The sequence below is a fragment of the Aulostomus chinensis genome, chromosome 1 (assembly GCF_037954235.1).
Source record: "Aulostomus chinensis isolate RoL2024-O1b breed Wild chromosome 1, RoL_Achi_v1.0, whole genome shotgun sequence".
NCBI classification, from domain to species: Eukaryota; Metazoa; Chordata; class Actinopteri; order Syngnathiformes; family Aulostomidae; genus Aulostomus; species Aulostomus chinensis.
In genome coordinates, this window is record NC_141320.1 from 21323709 (window position 1) to 21344052 (window position 20344).

Consider the following 20344-nt stretch of genomic DNA (forward strand, 5'->3'; position numbering starts at 1 on the left):
TGCTAATCAAGTCAGTGATGCTTACAGTAATGTAGTAAGTGTTTCGAACAACCTCAAAGTGATGCTGACAGTCATGTACTAAGAGTTGCTACGAATCTCAAAATAATGCGACAGTAATGTAGTAAAAGTTGCTACGAACCTCAAAATATTGCGACAGTGATGTCGGAAGAATTGCTAATGAACTCAAGATGATGCTAACAGTAATGGAGTGAAACTTTCGAATAACCTCAAAGTGATGCTGACAGTCATGTAGTAAGTGTTTCGAACAACCTCAAAGTGATGCTGACAGTCATGTACTAAGAGTTGCTACGAACCTCAAAATAATGCGACAGTAATGTAGAAAAAGTTGCTAGGAACCTCAAAATATTGCGACAGTGATGTCGGAAGAATTGCTAATGAACTTAAAATGATGCTAACAGTTATGTAGTTGTAGTTGCTAATCAAGTCAGTGATGCTTACAGTAATGTAGTAAGAGTTTCGAACAACCTCAAAGTGATGCTGACAGTCATGTCGTAAGAGTTGCTGCGAACCTTAAAATAATGCGACAGTGATGTTGGAAGAATTGCTAAAGATCTCAAAATGATGCGACAGTGATGTCAGAAGAATTGGTAATGATCTCAAAATGATGCTAACAGTAATGGAGTGAACGTTTCCAATAACCTCAAAGTGATGCTGACAGTAATGGAGTGAAACTTTCGAATAACCTCAAAGTGATGCTGACAGTCATGTAGTAAGAGATGCTACGAACTTCAATATAATGCGACAGTAATGTAGTAAAAGATGCTACGAACCTCAAAATATTGCAACAGTGATGTCGGAAGAATTGCCAATGCACTCAAGATGATGCTAACAGTAATGTAGTGATAGTTGCTAAGAAACTCAGTGATGCTTACAGTAATGTAGTAAGAGTTTCGAACAACCTCAAAGTGATGCTGACAGTCATTTCGTAAGAGTTGCTAATGAACTCAATTCAATGCTACAGTGATGTCGTGAGAATTGCTCATGAACTCAAAATGATGCTAACAGTAATGTAGTGACAGTTGCTACGAACCTTAAAATAATGCAACAATAATGTAGTAAGAGTCCCTACGAACCTCAAAATAATGTTACAGTGATGTCAGAAGAATTGCTAATGATCTAAAAATGATGCGACAGTGATGTAGTAAGAATTGCTAATGAACTCAAAATGATGCTAACAGTAATGGAGTGAAACTTTCGAATAACCTCAAAGTGATGCTGACAGTCATGTACTAAGAGTTGCTACGAACCTCAAAATATTGCGACAGTGATGTCGGAAGAATTGCTAATGAACTCAAAATGATGCTAACAGTAATGTAGTGATAGTTGCTAATCAACTCAGTGATGCTTACAGTAATGTAGTAAGTGTTTCGAATTACCTCAAATTGATGGTGACAGTCATGTAGTAAGAGTTGCTACGAACCTCAAAATAATGCGACAGTGATGTCGTAAGAGTTGCTCGGAACCTCAAAATGATGCAGGGTGACTTTGTGGAAAGTCTTGCACTCCCAACACATTCATTCTCATGAATGCAGTGACAGGTCAGAGCCAAGGGAGCCTCCATGTCCACAGATGTCCACATGGCAGCTGGACTTCCTTTTTCACTCCTTCCCGTTCCTCCTGGTACTTTTTGGCCACCGTTTGTTTGATGGTCTGAAAATGACACCCAGAGTAAATCAATACATTGAAATTAGAGATGAAATAAACTGGAGATATCAACGACTGCTTTAGATCATTTCCACACAAACCTTTCTGGTTGGCAAACATATGAGGCTCAAGGACCTGAACCAGTTCCCTGAACCCTTCCCTCTCAACAGTGCTGAGGGGCTGGCAGTCCTTCAGGATGAAATTCAGCAGAGCCTCATCCAGCATCTGCTTCCTGGAAGCTGGATGGTTAAAGATGAAGGAGAGAAGAAATGAAGAGGAATTAATGATCAATGAAGCAACTGTGAGTCAGTTGGAGAGTGGCTGTATACCTGAGTTCATCCTGGTGGATCTGGGACTTCATTCTCATGCCTGGCCCCATCATGCCTCAGCACTGAAGAGGTGCTTTTGTTGAGATGAGACGCTTCTGTCCAACAAATGCGACATCCAACCTGCAGAAAAGAACATGAGTGCTCAGCTAAAAGTTCCTTTCTTCATGGTGACTGGTGTTTCTTAGTCTTAGACCACCAGGTTTCCAATGAGGTGTATCGGATACGTTGTTGTGTGCCGCTGAAATCCGTCCAATCCCGGCGTTGTTTCCTCATGAAATATGTTTGCCTTAAAGCTCATTAAAGTGTTGAACCACAATATCGTTCACCATAACTGAGTCAACTTCAAGATAACCTACTTCTACATTCCAGTCCCGGCTGCTCCTGTTCTGCTGCAGTCCAGAAAACAACAACCCGATACAATTGGCGCTCCTTCCCACAGCTCCGGCCCGGATCCGCATGGTTCCGCTGACTGACTGTGAGACGCGCTCCCTCCAGAGTGGCACAGCCCGATGGGGGTGCTTATCTGGCACGGGGGCGTAAAACAGGTGCGACTGGAAAGCCTGGTTTATTCTGCGTCGAGGGAACGCGTTGCTCTGCTTTTCACCGCCAAGCCGCTAGGGGGTGTGGCTTTGTCTTTGTATTGTTTACGGGGCTCTTGTCGGATTCCTTGGTTTTCTTCCGGTCACAGACAACAATTGTTGGCCTTTTTTCAGTCTTTGTAGTGCCGCGAAGAGGAGTTGTAGAGGTGGTCGTACTTGAGCACCTCCTCGATCATCCTTTCTTCAGCTTGGTCCATTTTTTCTTGGAGCTTTCACCACAGAAACTTTGAAAATGGTGGTGTTGCTGTGCCGCGACTGAACCGGACATAACGTTCTGAGCGGGACCAATCACAGTCCTCGACGTTGACGTCACCACGCGTCGACGCGATGCGTAAGCAGGATTTTTTGGAGGCGCGTTTCAGGCTACGGCGTACGGTCTGCGACGACGGCGTAGGTACGAATACTACGCGACACAGAAGCATAAATCAGGCTTAAATCAGGCTTTATCGTCCAACAGGAAGTTAGCATGTCGGGGATGAGAAACGCTTATCGTCCAACAGGAAGTTAGCATGTCGGGGATGAGACACGCTTATCGTCCAACAGGAAGTTAGCATGTCAGGGATGAGACACGCTTATCGTCCAACAGGAAGTTAGCATGTCGGGGATGAGACACGCTTATCGTCCAACAGGAAGTTAGCATGTCGGGGATGAGACACGCTTATCGTCCAACAGGAAGTTAGCATGTCGGGGATGAGACACGCTTATCGTCCAACAGGAAGTTAGCATGTCGGGGATGAGACACGCTTATTGTCCAACAGGAAGTTAGCATGTCGGGGATGAGACACGCTTATTGTCCAACAGGAAGTTAGCATGTCGGGGATGAGACACGCTTATCGTCCAACAGGAAGTTAGCATGTCGGGGATGAGACACGCTTATCGTCCAACAGGAAGTTAGCATGTCGGGGATGAGACACGCTTATCGTCCAACAGGAAGTTAGCATGTCAGGGATGAGACACCCTGATAGTCCAACAGGAAGTTAGCATCTCCATGCTTCCCTTGACCAGAAGCCAGTGGGATCGTTCCATTCTGACATCTTGATTGACATTTGTCCTTCTCTTAGCTAAATAGCTGGCAATCATTTGAAAAAAACCTTGATTTACTTTTTCTATTTTGATCTTCAGCTCATTTGCATACTTTTGTTAAAATTCTCCCCTTTTTGTCTTTTTTTTCTGCTGTTTTTAGCACAAAGTCCACCTGGTGCCTAAAGACCAGTTCAGCATGGACTACGTTGAACCTTCAGTCCGCTGCATCAGCACCCATGGACGGTTCCCCCCTGACAGGAGGATTCTGGTGAGGAACATTAGTGGGACAGCGCTCTTGTTAGAACGGTTCTGATCCACCTTCCCTCCCCCTGTAGCTCCTCCTGTGTCCCCTCAGCGCTCTTGTTAGAACGGTTCTGATCCACCTTCCCTCCCCCTGTAGCTCCTCCTGTGTCCCCTCAGGCTCTTGTTAGAAGGGTTCTGATCCACCTTCCCTCCCCCTGTAGCTCCTCCTGTGCCCCCTCAGCGCTCTTGTTAGAACGGTTCTGATCCACCTTCCCTCCCCTGCAGCTCCTCCTGTGTCCCCCCAGCGCTCTTGTTAGAAGGGTTCTGATCCACCTTCCCTCCCCCTGTAGCTCCTCCTGTGTCCCCTCAGCGCTCTTGTTAGAACGGTTCTGATCCACCTTCCCTCCCCCTGTAGCTCCTCCTGTGTCCCCTCACGTTTCCAAACTCCCTCCAACTGGAGGGAAATTCTTTGTTTACAGCTTGTGTCCATCTTCCAGGTCATAACTAGCAAATACTGCTTATTGCTCAGTGTCAGCGCTCTTGTTAGAAGGGTTCTGATCCACCTTCCCTCCCCCTGTAGCTCCTCCTGTGTCCCCTCAGCGCTCTTGTTAGAACGGTTCTGATCCACCTTCCCTCCCCCTGTAGCTCCTCCTGTGTCCCCTCACGTTTCCAAACTCCCTCCAACTGGCTGGTGCTGAAGGAGGGCCAGAGCTCCTCCTACAGGAGCCCATCCTGGCCTCCCCCGCTGCAGCTCCTCCACTGCCCTCCCACCAGAGAGATGAGCCCCCTGGTTCAGAGGTGACAGACCACCTCTGGGAGCAGACAACAGAGACCACATCAGGCTGGACTCCGTGCAGGTACGGAGGCTGACGGCTGCTGAGTGAGTGAGTTTACGACGCTCCCACCACTGCTGCTGGATGGATTTAACACATCTGGAATATTTAGATTCATTCTGGGTCAACATCTGCATCTGTTGAAGTCCTCAGTCTCCATGCAGGTGGTGTTGTTCCAGATAAAAGGTCTCAATAACAGCATCACTCCAGGTGAAACCATTCCAAAGAAGGCTAAGTGGAGCTGGCATATCAGCCCCCAATGGAAGCCTGCTGCTGCTGCCAAGCTCTCCATGTCATCATGGAAAAGTTGATTGTTCAACTCAATGTTTTTCCCATTGGGAGGAGATTTGTTGTTCCACCATGAAGTCTTTTCTGGTGATGAGTTTGTGTGTTGTAGTAGCATGAAGATATCTTGTTATCATGATCAACTCCTCTGGCCTGGTGGAAGAACGCTGCTGTGTTTGGATTCAGACGAGTCAAATCTGAACCAGGGACTTGTAGTTTTATCCTCGGTCTCCGGACTCATAAAATGGAGACCGGCCCAGTTTGACACTTTTGAACTCCTCCATGATGTTCAAATCTCATGACTGAGATTCGTGATTGGAAACATCGGCGGTTCAGGAAAGAAAACATGTACCATTGAACATCGCTCTCATCCTTCTACTCAGAACGCTGCGGTGGACTCCACCGTGTCCAGGCTTTGGGCAGATACGTCTTCATCCTCCACCACCACCAGCCGCTCCACCCCACCCACCCTGTGCAGGTCTACATTACCAGGGTCGGATCTGGCAGGGTGGAGGATCTTTGATTCATCTTAGCTTTCCTGCTCTGGCTGTTTGAGAAACATTCAAATGGAGATGGTTGTTTGTGTCTTCCAGGCCACGCCAACGCCTCCTTCTGTCCCCACGCTTATGGCTGCCGAAACGTGCCGGCGTCTGAAAACCAGATCATTCTGGATGTGCCGGACCACCAGGTCCTCCTCACCTGCAGGTTCCTGCAGGCAGAGCCCTGTGGTGGTAGGTTTCCTGCTCCTCTGCTGGACTGATACCCTCTCCCTTTCCTGACACGTATCTGCTGTTTCTACTCTGTGCCTCCTTCTCCTCTGTCAGGCCTGGACTTCTTCCTTCTGTCTCTCCAGGATCACGTCCTGGTGGTGCCTGAGAGCAGCTCCAGCTCCAGCTCCCTGAACCAAGAACCACTGGAGAAATCTGACCACTTCATCAGCAACTGTGGCCTCAACAGCTTTCATGTCAAGTCGGTGTCTCTCAGCCTGAGTTGGTCCATGTTCTGTATCCCTGAATGTTCTAGAGGAACTAAACTGGGCCTGACTGGGACGCTTCTGTCTGCTCAGATTTGGGTTGTGAATGCATTCAGATGTCATTTACAAGCATTGGAACTAAAGACCTGAGCCTCAAGAATATTTAGTTCTTGATTTACTTTCTCTTGCAGGGTTTCATTTTGTGCTAATTTTCTTTTTAAGATCTTTTTTGTTGTCCTTCCATTTAGCAAGTTTGGCTAAGAACCTTTTCCCCACGAAACTAATTTTCCTAAAATGTCTCGCTAACGTTTCCTTTTTCTCTGTCGTCCCTCTTGTCCTTGGTCTCCATTCTTTCTCAGCTCAGCTGTGTCTCTTGGGCTCTCTTCAACAACGGCGCCCTGCCTTGTGCCTGCCATGAGGTTGGAGCTGAGAGTGACACCTGCGAGTCATTTGGTGGTCGGTGCCGCTGCAGGCCCCACGTGATTGGCCGAGACTTCTCCATGTGGGCCGCGGGTTGCTGGGGATTCCCCACTGCAGACGTGAGTGTCAGATTGGATGAATGATGAGTAATAAGGGCTTTTAATGATGAGTGAGAGGACGGACCAAACCAACCTGTCCAACCATCAGAGGACAGTTTGTTGTTCTAGTTTCAACTCTTACTACATTACTGTTCGCATCATTTTGAGTTCATCAGCAACGTTCACTCCATCACTGTCGCATCATTTTGGGATCATTAGCAATTCTTCCCACATCACTGTCGCATTATTTTGAGGTTCGTAGCAACTCTTTCTACTTTACTGTTGCATTTTTTAAGGTTCGTAGCAACTCTTACTACATGACTGTCAGCATCACTTTGAGTTTATTAGCAACTATCACTACATTACCGTTAGCATCATTTTGAGTTTATTAGCAATTCTTACGACATCACTGTAGCATTAAATTGAGGTTAGTAGCAACTCTTACTACATGACTTTCAGCATCACTTTGAGGTTGTTCGAAACACGTATTGCATTACTGTAAGCATCACTGAGTTTATTAGCAACGATCACTACATTACTGTTAGCATCATTTTTAGTTCATTAGCAATTCTTACGACATCACTGTCCCATCAGTTTGAGATCATTAACAATTCTTCTGACATCACTGTCGCATTATTTTGAGTTTCGAAGCAACTCTTACTACTTTACTGTCGCATTATTTTGAGGTTCGTAGCAACTCTTACTACATGACTTTCAGCATCACTTTGAGGTTGTTCGAAACACTTACTACATTACTGTAAGCATCACTGAGTTGATTAGCAATTATCACTACATTACGGTTAGCATCATTTTGAGTTCATTAGCAATTCTTCCTACATGACTGTCGCAATATTTTGAGGTTCGTAGCAACTTTTACTACATTACTGTCAGCATCACTTTGAGTTCATTAGCAACTATCACTCCATTACTGTTAGCATCATTTTGAGGTTAGTAGCAACTCTTACTACATGACTGTCAGCATCACTTTGAGGTTATTCGAAACACTTACTACATTACTGTAAGCATCACTGAGTTTATTAGCAACGATCACTACATTACTGTTAGCATCATTTTGAGTTCAATAGCAATTCTTACGACATCACTGTCGCATTATTTTTAGGTTCGTAGCAACTCTTACTACATAACTGTCATCATCACTTTGAAGTTGTTCGAAACTCTTACTACATTACTGTAAGCATCACTGATTCGTGGTTCGTAGCAACTCTTACGACATGACTGTCAGCATCACTTTGAGGTTATTTGAAACGTTCACTGCATTACTGTTAGCATCATTTTGAGTTCATTAGCAATTCTTACTACATCACTGTCGCATCATTTTGAGATCATTAGCAATTCTTCTGACATCACTGTCGCATTATTTTGAGGTTCGGAGCAACTCTTACTACATTACTATCAGCATCACTTTGAGTTTATTAGCAACTATCACTACGTTACTTTTGGCATCGTTTTGAGTTCAATAGCAATTCTTACGACATCACTGTCAGCATCATTTTTAATTTACTCGCAACTCAAACCACATGACTGTCAGCATCACTTTGAGGTTATTCGAAACTTTCACTCCATTACTGTTAGCATCATTTTGAGTTCATTAGCAATTCTTACTGCATCACTGTCGCATCATTTTGAGATCATTAGCAATTCTTCCGACATCACTGTCGCATTATTTGGAGGTTCGTAGCAACTCTTACTACATGACTGTCAGCATCACTTTGAGGTTATTCGAAACACTTACTACATTACTGTTAGCATCACTGAGTTGAATAGCATCATTTTGAGTTCATTAGCAATTCTTACTACATCACTGTCGCATCATTTTGAGATCATTAGCAATTCTTCTGACATCACTGTCGCATTATTTTGAGGTTCGGAGCAACTTTTACTACATTACTGTTGCATTATTTAAAGGTTCGTTGCAACTCTTACTACATTATTGTCAGCATCACTTTGAGTTTTTTAGCAGCTTTCACTACGTTATTTTTGGAATCGTTTTGAGTTCAATAGCAATTCTTACGACATCACTGTCAGCATCATTTTTAATTTACTTGCAACTCAAACCACATGACTGTCAGCATCACTTTGAGGTTATTCGAAACGTTCACTCCATTACTGTTAGCATCATTTTGAGTTCATTAGCAATTCTTACTGCATCACTGTCGCATCATTTTGAGATCATTAGCAATTCTTCCGACATCACTGTCGCATTATTTGGAGGTTCGTAGCAACTCTTACTACATGACCGTCAGCATCACTTTGAGGTTATTCGAAACACTTACTACATTACTGTTAGCATCACTGAGTTGAATAGCATCATTTTGAGTTCATTAGCAATTCTTACTAAATCACTGTCGCATCATTTTGAGTTCATTAGCAATTCTTACTAAATCACTGTCGCATCATTTTGAGATCTTTAGCAATTCTTCTGACATCACTGTCGCATTATTTTGAGGTTCGTAGCAACTCTTACTACATGACTGTCAGCATCACTTTAAGTTTATTAGCAACTATCAATACATTACTGTTAGCATCATTTTGAGTTTATTAGCAATTCTTACGACATCAGTGTAGCATTAAATTGAGGTTAGTAGCAACTCTTACTACATGACTTTCAGCATCACTTTGAGGTTGTTCGAAACACGTATTGCATTACTGTAACCATTACTGAGTTTTTTAGCAACGATCACTACATTACTGTTACAATCATTTTGAGTTCATTAGCAATTCTTACGACATTACTATCCCATCAGTTTGAGATCATTAACAATTGTTCTGACATCACTGTCGCATTATTTTGAGGTTCGAAGCAACTCTTACTACTTTACAGTCGCATTATTTTGAGGTTCGTAGCAACTCTTACGACATGACAGTCAGCATCACTTTGAGGTTGTTCGAAACACTTACTACATTACGGTAAGCATCACTGAGTTGATTAGCAATTATCACTACATTACGGTTTGCATCCTTTTGAGTTCATTAGCAATTCTTCCTACATGACTGTCGCAATATTTTGAGGTTCGTAGCAACTTTTACTACATTACTGTCGCATTATTTTGAGGTTCTTAGCAACTCTTACTACATGACTGTCAGCATCACTTTGAGTTTATTAGCAACTTTCAATACATTACTGTTAGCATCATTTTGAGTTTATTAACAATTCTTCCGACATCACTGTAGCATTAAATTGAGGTTAGTAGCAACTCTTACTACATGACTTTCAGCATCACTTTGAGGTTGTTCGAAACTCTTACTACATTACTGTAAGCATCACTGAGTTTATTAGCAACGATCACTACATTACTGTTAGCATCATTTTGAGGTTAGTAGCAACTCTGACTACATGACTTTCAGAATCACTTTGAGGTTGTTCGAAACTCTTACTACATTACTGTAAGCATCACTGAGTTTATTAGCAACGATCACTACGGTACTGTTAGCATCATTTTGAGTTCAATAGCAATTCTTACGACATCACTGTCAGCATCATTTTTAATTTACTCGCCAATCAAACCACATGACTGTCAGCATCACTCATTTTGAGTTCATTAGCAATTCTTCCTACATCACTGTCGCATTATTTTTAGGTTCGTAGCAACTATCACTACATTACTGTTAGCATCATTTTTAGTTCATTAGCAATTCTTCCGACATCACTGTCGCAATATTTTGAGGTTCGTGGCAACTTTTACTACATTACTGTCGCATTTTTTTGAGGTTCGTTGCAACTCTTACTACATGACTGTCAGCATCACTTTGAGGTTATTCGAAACGTTCACTCCATTACTGTAAGCATCACTTTGAGTTCATTAGCAACGATCACTACGTTACTGTTAGCATCATTTTCAGTTCAATAGCAATTCTTACGACATCACTGTCAGCATCATTTTTAATTTACTCGCAAATCAAACCACATGGCTGTCAGCATCACTCATTTTGAGTTCATTAGCAATCCTTCCTACATCACTGTCGCATTATTTTTAGGTTCGTAGCAACTCTTACTACATGACTGTCAGCATCACTTTGAGGTCGTTCGAAACACTTACTACATTACTTTAAACATCACTGAGTTAATTAGCAACTATCACTACATTACTGTTAGCATCATTTTTAGTTCATTAGCAATTCTTCCGACATCACTGTCGCAATATTTTGAGGTTCGTGGCAACTTTTACTACATTACTGTCGCATTTTTTTGAGGTTCGTAGCAACTCTTACTACATGACTGTCAGCATCACTTTGAGGTTGTTCGAAACGTTCACTCCATTACTGTTAGCATCATTTTGAGATCATTAGCAATTCTTCTGACATCACTGTCCCATCAGTTTGAGATCTTTAGCAATTCTTCTGACATAACTGTCGCATTATTTTGAGGTTCGTAGCAACTCTTACTACATGACTGTCAGCATCACTTTGAGGTTGTTCCAAACACTTACTACATTACTGTAAGCATCACTGAGTTGATTAGCAATTATCACTACATTACGGTTAGCATCATTTTGAGTTCATTAGCAATTCTTCCTACATGACTGTCGCAATATTTTGAAGTTCGTAGCAACTTTTACTACATTACTGTCGCATTATTTTGAGGTTCTTAGCAACTCTTACAACTTTACTGTTGCATTATTTTAAGGTTCGTAGCAACCCTTACTACATGACTTTCAGAATCACTTTGAGGTTGTTCGAAACTCTTACTACATTACTGTAAGCATCACTTTGAGTTCATTAGCAACGATCACTACGTTACTGTTAGCATCATTTTCAGTTCAATAGCAATTCTTACGACATCACTGTCAGCATCATTTTTAATTTACTCGCAAATCAAACCACATGGCTGTCAGCATCACTCATTTTGAGTTCATTAGCAATCCTTCCTACATCACTGTCGCATTATTTTTAGGTTCGTAGCAACTCTTACTACATGACTGTCAGCATCACTTTGAGGTTGTTCGAAACACTTACTACATTACTTTAAACATCACTGAGTTAATTAGCAACTATCACTACATTACTGTTAGCATCATTTTTAGTTCATTAGCAATTCTTCCGACATCACTGTCGCAATATTTTGAGGTTCGTGGCAACTTTTACTACATTACTGTCGCATTTTTTTGAGGTTCGTAGCAACTCTTACTACATGACTGTCAGCATCACTTTGAGGTTGTTCCAAACACTTACTACATTACTGTAAGCATCACTGAGTTTAGTAGCAACTATCACTACGTTACTGTTAGCATCGTTTTGAGTTCATTAGCAATTCTTACGACATCACTGTCCCATCAGTTTGAGATCATTTACAATTCTTCTGACATCACTGTCGCATCATTTTGAGGTTCGAAGCAACTCTTACTACTTTACTGTCGCATTATTTTGAGGTTCGTTGCAACTCTTACTACATCACTGTCGCATCATTTTGAGATCATTAGCAGTTCTTCCGACATCATATAGTAAGAGTCACTACGTTACTGTTTGCATCATTTTGAGTTTAATAGCAATTCTTACGACATCACTGTCAGAATAATTTTTAATTTACTCGCAACTCAAACCACATGACTGTCAGCATCACTTTGAGGTTATTCGAAACTTTCACTCCATTACTGGATCATCGAGATCATTAGCAATTCTTACGACATCACTGTCCCATCATTTTGAGATCATTACCAATTCTTCTGACATCACTGTCGCATTATTTTGAGGTTCGTAGCAACTCTTACTACATTACTGTCAGAATCACTTTGAGGTTGTTCCAAACTCTCACTACATTACTGTAAGCATCACTGAGTTTATTAGCAACGATCACTACATTACTGTTAGCATCATTTTGAGTTCATTAGCAATTCTTACGACCTCACTGTCTCATCAGTTTGAGATCATTTACAATTCTTCTGACATCACTGTCGCATTATTTTGAGGTTCGAAGCAACTCTTACTACTTTACTGTCGCATTATTTTGAGGTTCGTAGCAACTTTTACTACATCACTGTCGCATCATTTTGAGATCATTAGCAGTTCTTCCGACATCACTGTCGCATTACTTTGAGGTTTGTAGCAACTCTTACTACATGACCGTCAGCATCACTTTGAGTTTATTCGAAACTTTCACTCCATTACTGTTAGCATCATTTTGAGTTCATTAGCAATTCTTACTACATCAGTGTCGCATCATTTTGAGATCATTAGCAATTCTTCTGACATCACTGTCGCATTATTTTGAGATTCGTCATAACTTTTACTACATTACTGTTGCATTATTTGGAGGTTAGTAGCAACTCTTACTACATGACTGTCAGCATCACTTTGAGGTTATTCGAAACACTTACTACATTACTGTAAGCATCACTGAGTTGATTAGCAACTATCACTACATTACTTTTAGCATCATTTTGAGTTCATTAGCAATTCTTCCGACATCACTGTCGCAATATTTTGAGGTTCGTAGCAACTTTTACTACATTACTGTCGCATTATTTTGAGGTTCGTAGCAACTCTTACTACATGACTGTCAGCATCACTTTGAGTTTATTCGAAACTATCACTCCATTACTGTTAGCATCATTTTTAGTTCATTAGCAATTCTTACTACATCACTGTCGCATCATTTTGAGATCATTACCAATTCTTCTGACATCACTGTCGCATTATTTTGAGGTTCGTAGCAACTCTTACTACATTACTGTCAGCATCACTTTGAGTTTATTAGCAAATATCACTACATTACTGTTAGCATTATTTTGAGTTTATTAGCAATTCTTAAGACATCACTGTCGCATTATTTTGAGGTTCGTAGCAACTCTTACTACATGACTGTCAGCATCACTTTGAGGTTGTTCAAAACACTTACTACATTACTGTAAGCATCACTGAGTTTATTAGCTACTATCACTACATTACTGTCAGCATCATTTTGAGATCATTAGCAATTTTTCTGAAATCACTGTCGCATTACTTTGAGGTTATTAGCATCATTTTGAGTTCATTTGCAATGTGGGGCTTTGATTGGGAATTGTAAGAAAAATCACTGAATGAACAACACAAACACAGACTGTGTCTGAAATTCCACACCTGCACCCGACTCAGAATGAAAAACCAGTGTGGACTCAATTGTATCCACTATCCATACTGATTCTGGAGAAATTTTTTTGTGTGTTTTGATGGACGTGAGCCAAGCAGAAATTTCCCACAATGCAATAGGGCGGCGTTTGGTCAGTGTTGAGCAGGCGTCAGTCTGACAATGATGTCATATTATTGTGTCATCACCTGACCAGACCCAAAAGTAGGCTCAGGTATCAGTTTCTTCTCAATGCTAACGTCTTCTAGCTTAGTCTGCTACTTTGATGGCTCTGCCTGCTCAAAGGTCCAGACCCAAAAGTAGGCTCAGGTATCAGTTTCTTCTCAATGCTAATGTCTGCTAGCTTAGTCTGCTACTTTGATGGCTCTGCCTGCTCAAAGGTCCAGACCCCTGGATGTGGTGGTTCCTACCTGAACGTAGATTCTGTCAGCTCATGTTGTTAAATCAACTCACCAGGAACACCAGTAGATTTCAATGGACTAACAATGAGTCTCATTGAATGGGTGTCTCGTCCAACGAGAAACAATCAGTCTCAGGTTGAAGCTCATCAATGAGGTCTTGTGGTTCAGTGGCTTGCATGAATGAATGAGTTGGAAGACTTCTTGGAAATTAAAGAGGATTTAATACAATTAAGAAAACCCTTAAGACAGAGTGATAATTCCAGCAGAGTAATTAAGGCCCATATTGAGTAGCAGGTATGAATTAGCCTGGATTTATCTGAGCTTCAAGTAGACGGCTAAGAGGCAGGTGGAAAGGTGTGTAGGATGAACGATGGTGACCTCCAACCAAATGAAGAAGACTGAGTGGAGGCTGACCAGCTCTACGGAGTCAGGCGGAGTTTGGCAGCGAGACAGGAGTCCAGGCCTGAATCGGTGAAAACCAACGTAACCGGCTTACGTTCTCAGCTGGATTCTCCCATCGATGTACGACGCCTCTCCAACGACCTGGTGGGAGGACGGCCTCCAAAGCCTCCACCTCGTCGACCGTGGCTCCCGCTGAGATTCGCTCGATGAAGAAGGGAAGCGCGTTGATTGGCTACCCTCTGGTCTCAGGCTGCTGGCTGCCTGGACTAAGCTGCTCTTCTCCAACACAAAGGTGGCTTCTCTCTCTTCAAGGCTCACAGGAGGTCAAGAGTGTAGCGACCGTGAGCCGAGATCGATGATGAATTACAAAAACAGAAAATCAAAAAATAAATTTGTGGAATAGAAAAGGAAAGAGGAAAGGAAAGGAAAGAGCCGGACCAGCTGCTCTAGGAGCTCACACACAAAGGGCAGAAACAAGAAGCACTGAAGAGAGCGCCAGCAGTGGATGGTGCCACCACTGTTACAGTAAACTGGTCCGCCTCAGAGCAGTGACCTTTGACCTGTGAGGGGTTGTTGGCCAATCAGCACACTTTGCTGTCTTCAGTCCTTCTCAGATATCAACAAATGAAGCTGGTTGAACAGACAGCAATCATCATCACTCAGAGACATCACCTGGAGAGGAAGACTGCTCAGAGTTCTGACAATGACAGTGAAGAGGCAAGGAGAGCTGGACAACCACAGACAGTGAAACATTCGGAACATCATGTTGATACACGCGTGTGTGTGTGTGTGTGTGTGTGTGTGTGTGTGTCAGAATCGGAATCAGAATCTTTTATTTTCGTTGTACGGGGGGGGGGGGGTACAGTGACAATAGTTAGAGTGCTCTTCCAGAGCCACCGTGCCCCACAGAATGCAGATACAAAGAAAAGTTAAAAGCAAGATAAAAGACACTGTTAGAACAGAAAGATCCATCAACCCACCAACCAGAGGTGTGTCTGGTACAGATGTGGAATTATTGGCTCACACAATGTTGAGGACACTGGAAGAAGACAAACAAAAAAGGCTGGTGTGATCCAGACCTTCATCAAAAATGGTCCTGGAGAACTGTTCAATGTGTCAGGACTTCTGTCCATTGTCTTCTGCTTATCCTGTTCAGGGTCATGAGGGGGTGGAGCCTATCCCAGCAGCTTTTGGGCGACAGGCCGTGTTCACCCTGGACAGGTCACCAGTCCATCACAGGGCCAACACATCCACAGACAAACATTCCAAGCCAGACTCAGGAGGATCTCTCCACCCTGCAGACTGTAAAGGAACCATCAAAGATGGCAGTTGGAGTTCTGTGGATCTGTGCTGGATTCCTCGTCCTCACGGACCAGAAGTCTGTCTGAAATACTGCACTGATTGATGATCTTTTCATGAATCTGGAAAAGCTTCTAAAATGAAAGGAAAACAATCCTATCTTCTTCATGTCTCAAGCCAAATCAAACCAAGAGTTCTTTTATCATATTTTTTTAACCGGACGTCTGCTTTGACTGGTTGGTTGTTGAAAGAGAGCAGGACAGGACAGACAGCAGAAGACAAATATAGAGAAGGAAAGACAAAAGACAGAGAGAAAGGAGGGAGAGAATGACAAAAAGATGGGAACAAGATGAGGGTGAAAGACAAGCAGAGAGAAAGACAGAGGGACAGGGGGATGGAAGACAGACACACAACCAACAACAGCAGCAGCAATAATAGTAAACTAGCTGCCAATGATAACATCTCCTGGTCGCTGAAGCAATCAACTTCATAATAGGAGGATTGAAGAGCCAGGAAATAAAATATTAGCACAATACTGATGTGAATGTTCCTGCAATACTGAGAACACTGATATGTAGACGACTAGTAGGGGCGGCACGGTGGTGCAAGAAGACAAACAAAAAAGGCTGGTGTGATCCAGACCTTCATCAAAAATGGTCCTGGAGAACTGTTCAATGTGTCAGGACTTCAGAAGCTCCAATCCTCTCTAAGGTCTAGTGAGAGTGGAAGAGATTATAAATGAGAGAAGCAGGGCCCTCACTCAGAACTGAACCAGCTCAGTTGGGAGAGCCTTAGACTGAAGATCTAAAGGTCCCTGGTCCGATCCCAGGTTTCAGCAGAGCAGCATTGACTTTACTTTCCAGTGGTGGAACTGCAGACATGAAGGAAACTAACATCTTGTCCTGTGCATTCTTGTGACATTCAGGACATTTTTGGAGCCTCTTGTTGGATTTTGCCACAGAGAATCAGAGCCAATCAAAAGCCTGGTGGACTTTAACATGGAGGACTGAACAAGTCAAGAAAGCATCAGTTTGACCTTCACAGGTGTTTCTGTTCCTGTCTCAATGCTGTAGAAAGAGCCTGAGGAGCTCAGACGGTAGAGCATCAGACTTTTAATGTGAGGGTCCAGGGTTCAAGTCCCTGTTCAGGTGCTGTGGAGGTTCCAGTGTTTGACAACATGGTACTGGATGAAGCTTAGTGTTGAACAAACTGTCAACATTAAAAGTAGAAGTGTTCTTGTCTTGCCACTGTGAGACAGTCGCTAGAAAACTGACCAACAATAATTTCATGTGGCATGCAATTAACAAAAGACCTACATTGATGGTCGAGGGGGCTGGAGCCTATCCCAGCATCTACAGGCCAGAGGCGGGGTTCACCCTGGACAGGTCACCAGTCCATCACAGGGCCAACATACAGAGACAAACAACCATTCACACTCACATTCATACCTACGGTCAATTTAGAGTGTCCAATCAGCCTCGTCCCCAATTACATGTCTTTGGACAGTGGGAGGAAGCTGGAGTACCTGGAGAGAACCCACACATTCATGAGGAGAACATACAGGCTCTACAGAGAAAGATTCCCCACCCGAGCCTGGACTCAAACCCAGAACCTTCTTGCTGTGAAGCCACAGTGCTCACCACTGCACCATCATGCTGCCATGCTCTCTTCTACTTTCCTCAATTGTGTTTCTTTCATGTCCTCCTGAGATCAAAGACAGAATTCTAGCTACTGTCAAAGCCCTGATGACATCATCAGGAATTCTGACTTTGATCTGGAGACTCTTGCTTTAATCTGAATTTGATCTGACTAATGTTTTAGTTTAGGTTGCATGATACCGACCACCTCATTTCTCCTGATGGACTGGTGACCTGTCCAGGGTGAACCCTGCCTCTTGAACAACGTCACCTGGGATCGCCCCCCCCCCCCCCCCCCCCATGACCCTTAAAGGATAAGAACAGAAAGTGGATGGAGGGATGGACTCAACACTGAAATCAGCTGATCTGATCCACATTCTAATGTTTCCTGTCCCTCTTTAGGAGTCAATGAGAATAGTAGTGTATATAATAATGTATATCCAACCTTGTAGTATCTTTCCAAAGCTTTTAGTATTTCTTCTTGTTTCTACTGGTAGTTTTAGTGTCTGGATCTTTTCTTTTGATGTCCTGCTGTCTGCTCTTTGCTTTTGACAACCCAGTCTCATGTCAAAACGTGAAAAGGCTCCGTTTGTCCACAGGTCAAAACCTATCAGTTCTACGATAAAGGCCAAAAAATTGTGAAATGTGTAGGTTTTTTCCCCCTCTTCTTTTCTATTGGAGCGCTGGTAGGTCATGTGACTCTTTCATGAGGGTCTCTCAAAACAAAAACATGGCAGCCGCTCCTGTCATTTTCGGAGGAAAGTGCCTTCTTCCAAGATAGTTTTGATTTAATAAAGCATTCTGATGACATTTCTAGAGAGAAATATGCATTTTGTTTTCATAATCTTTGCTCAGTTCTTGTGTTTAATCTTTGGTTTGTTCGTTATTACGGTGAATCTTTCACCTCTCGGAAGAGAGTCGTTACAGTGTCACATTTCCACTGTTGCTATGTTGGTTGCTAAGGACGCCATTACGGACGAGTGTCATTTCAAGATAGGTTTGATTTTTAAAAAGCATTTTAAGGACATTTCTGGCGAGAAATATAAATTTTATTTCCATAATATTCGCTGTTCAATAAAAAATAATATGAAATGGATTTTAGTGCCCCAGGAATTACAAACATCCGCTTCTGGGGAAGTAGCCCCCCCCCCCCCCCGTTCTTCTGTGAGAAAATCCGGTAGTTGTCGCTCACTCCGAGGAAAAAAAAACAAATATTTTTAATACTTCATCTTTTGATTAATAAGACAATCTACAAATTCATTTAATTTCTGGATGTTTATTCTACCTACGAAGTCCATTTGTCACCATTATAGATCGACCAATCAGCATTAAGAATATAAACAATGACTCAAACTAATGGCGGTCTGCTGACGTCACATCCGTCACAGAGGCTCACTCCTGCACTCAGAGGTGGCCTTTTAGTTCCATCACTTCACGCTATATTTACAGATTTATGATTGAGGGGAACAAACCACTCTGATGTCTGGGTTCATCAAGGATATCATTAAAGAAATCCTAACTATCTGGCCAGTTAAATTGATCCTAACTGTTCTTCAGATGTTGTGCTGGTAATGTCATGTAGTTTCTTTTCAAATGTAACTTTGTCGTTCTGATGTGTGTATTTTTACTGCTCCAACAAAGCTGTTCCTCTTCTGGGGAAATCAATCATTCAGGCAATCAATAACTGAGTGTCTCTGATGCTGTACTGTAGTATTGCAGTACAACAACACTCTGATCCTTCCTTTTCAAATGTTTTTATTGTGTTTCTCTCATCAGGTGTTCACAATGATGACAATAAAAATCAATAATTGATATTCAGCTTTGTTTCAACAATAATAACTGATCAGAAATGAGGCCTGAAGGCTGCAATAGCAGCTTTGTGCTGTTCAGTGACTCCTGCTGTAAAAAGGAGTCAAGGCGGTCTTAAAGATGTGAAAATGTTCCAAAGATCCTTCTTCATGTTGGTCCTGAACAAGATTGGTGTCAGGCCTTTTTTCAAAGGAGCTCCAAAAGGCTCACTTAACCCTTTGAGGCCTGGCTGAGACACGAGGCCTGTTGACCTTTGACCCTGTTGCTCTTTTGCTCTCATTGGCCTCTACAGTGGATACAGACCTGAAACTTTATGAAATCCTAATCTGGTGGAATAATTCTAGAACCCCCTCCCAAACAGGAAGTAGCTTCAGGAAGGAGGTGGGGCTTCAAAGTTTTAAATATTGGTTTCTGGCAGAGGTGTGAACTCCTCCCAGAAAGCTCATCTCATTTGGAGCAACTTTGACCAGTTATGATGCTTCATTTAAAGACTTTACTGGACTTTGCCACGCCCTTTACGGACAGCAGAAAGGACTTAGGGGGGTCAAACCAGCACAGATGTGATCCTTATGGAGGACAGAACAACACACTCAAATTTCAACTTCCTAGGTTCAAAGAGAAAAAACTATCCCCTTGTGAAACTGGGCAAAATCAGGGTCTGGGACTTCTGCACTCCGAGAGCCTTTTGGAGCAGAATTGAGGATCAAATCTGGGTTCTGGTGTTTCTACTTGGGCTACATCCACCAAACTTTACACACATAGTGTGATGCCCCAGAGTAGCATGTGCTGGGAATTTCAGCCATCTAGGTGCTCAGGGGCCCAAGCACGGTCCCGGGGCATCCACTAACCCTAAGGGGCTCCTCAAAGTCTGGCCCCTCTTCCCTGGTTTCATTTGAGCTGAAGCCACCAAAAGTCACACCAATGGTTGATGTCAGTGAGAGGACTGATTCTGACATTTTCAGCCATCCAGAAGTTACAGAGCTGAAACACAAGACCCCAAAGCCCCTTCCATGTTTGTTGCCAGAGATATCGTAGTCATGACTGTGCACCTCCTTTATGAAGAAAAACAAAACAACTACTGCTTTGGGGCTTGTGTTCAGGGTTATTATATTATATTATTATATTATATTATGTGTGTAAAGTTTGGTGGATGTAGCCGGATGGGCCGGTGTGAGCAGGCATTTCAAAATATATATTTCTGGTAAAAACGCAGAAACAGCGGTTAGTTTGTTTTTGTGTTAAAATGA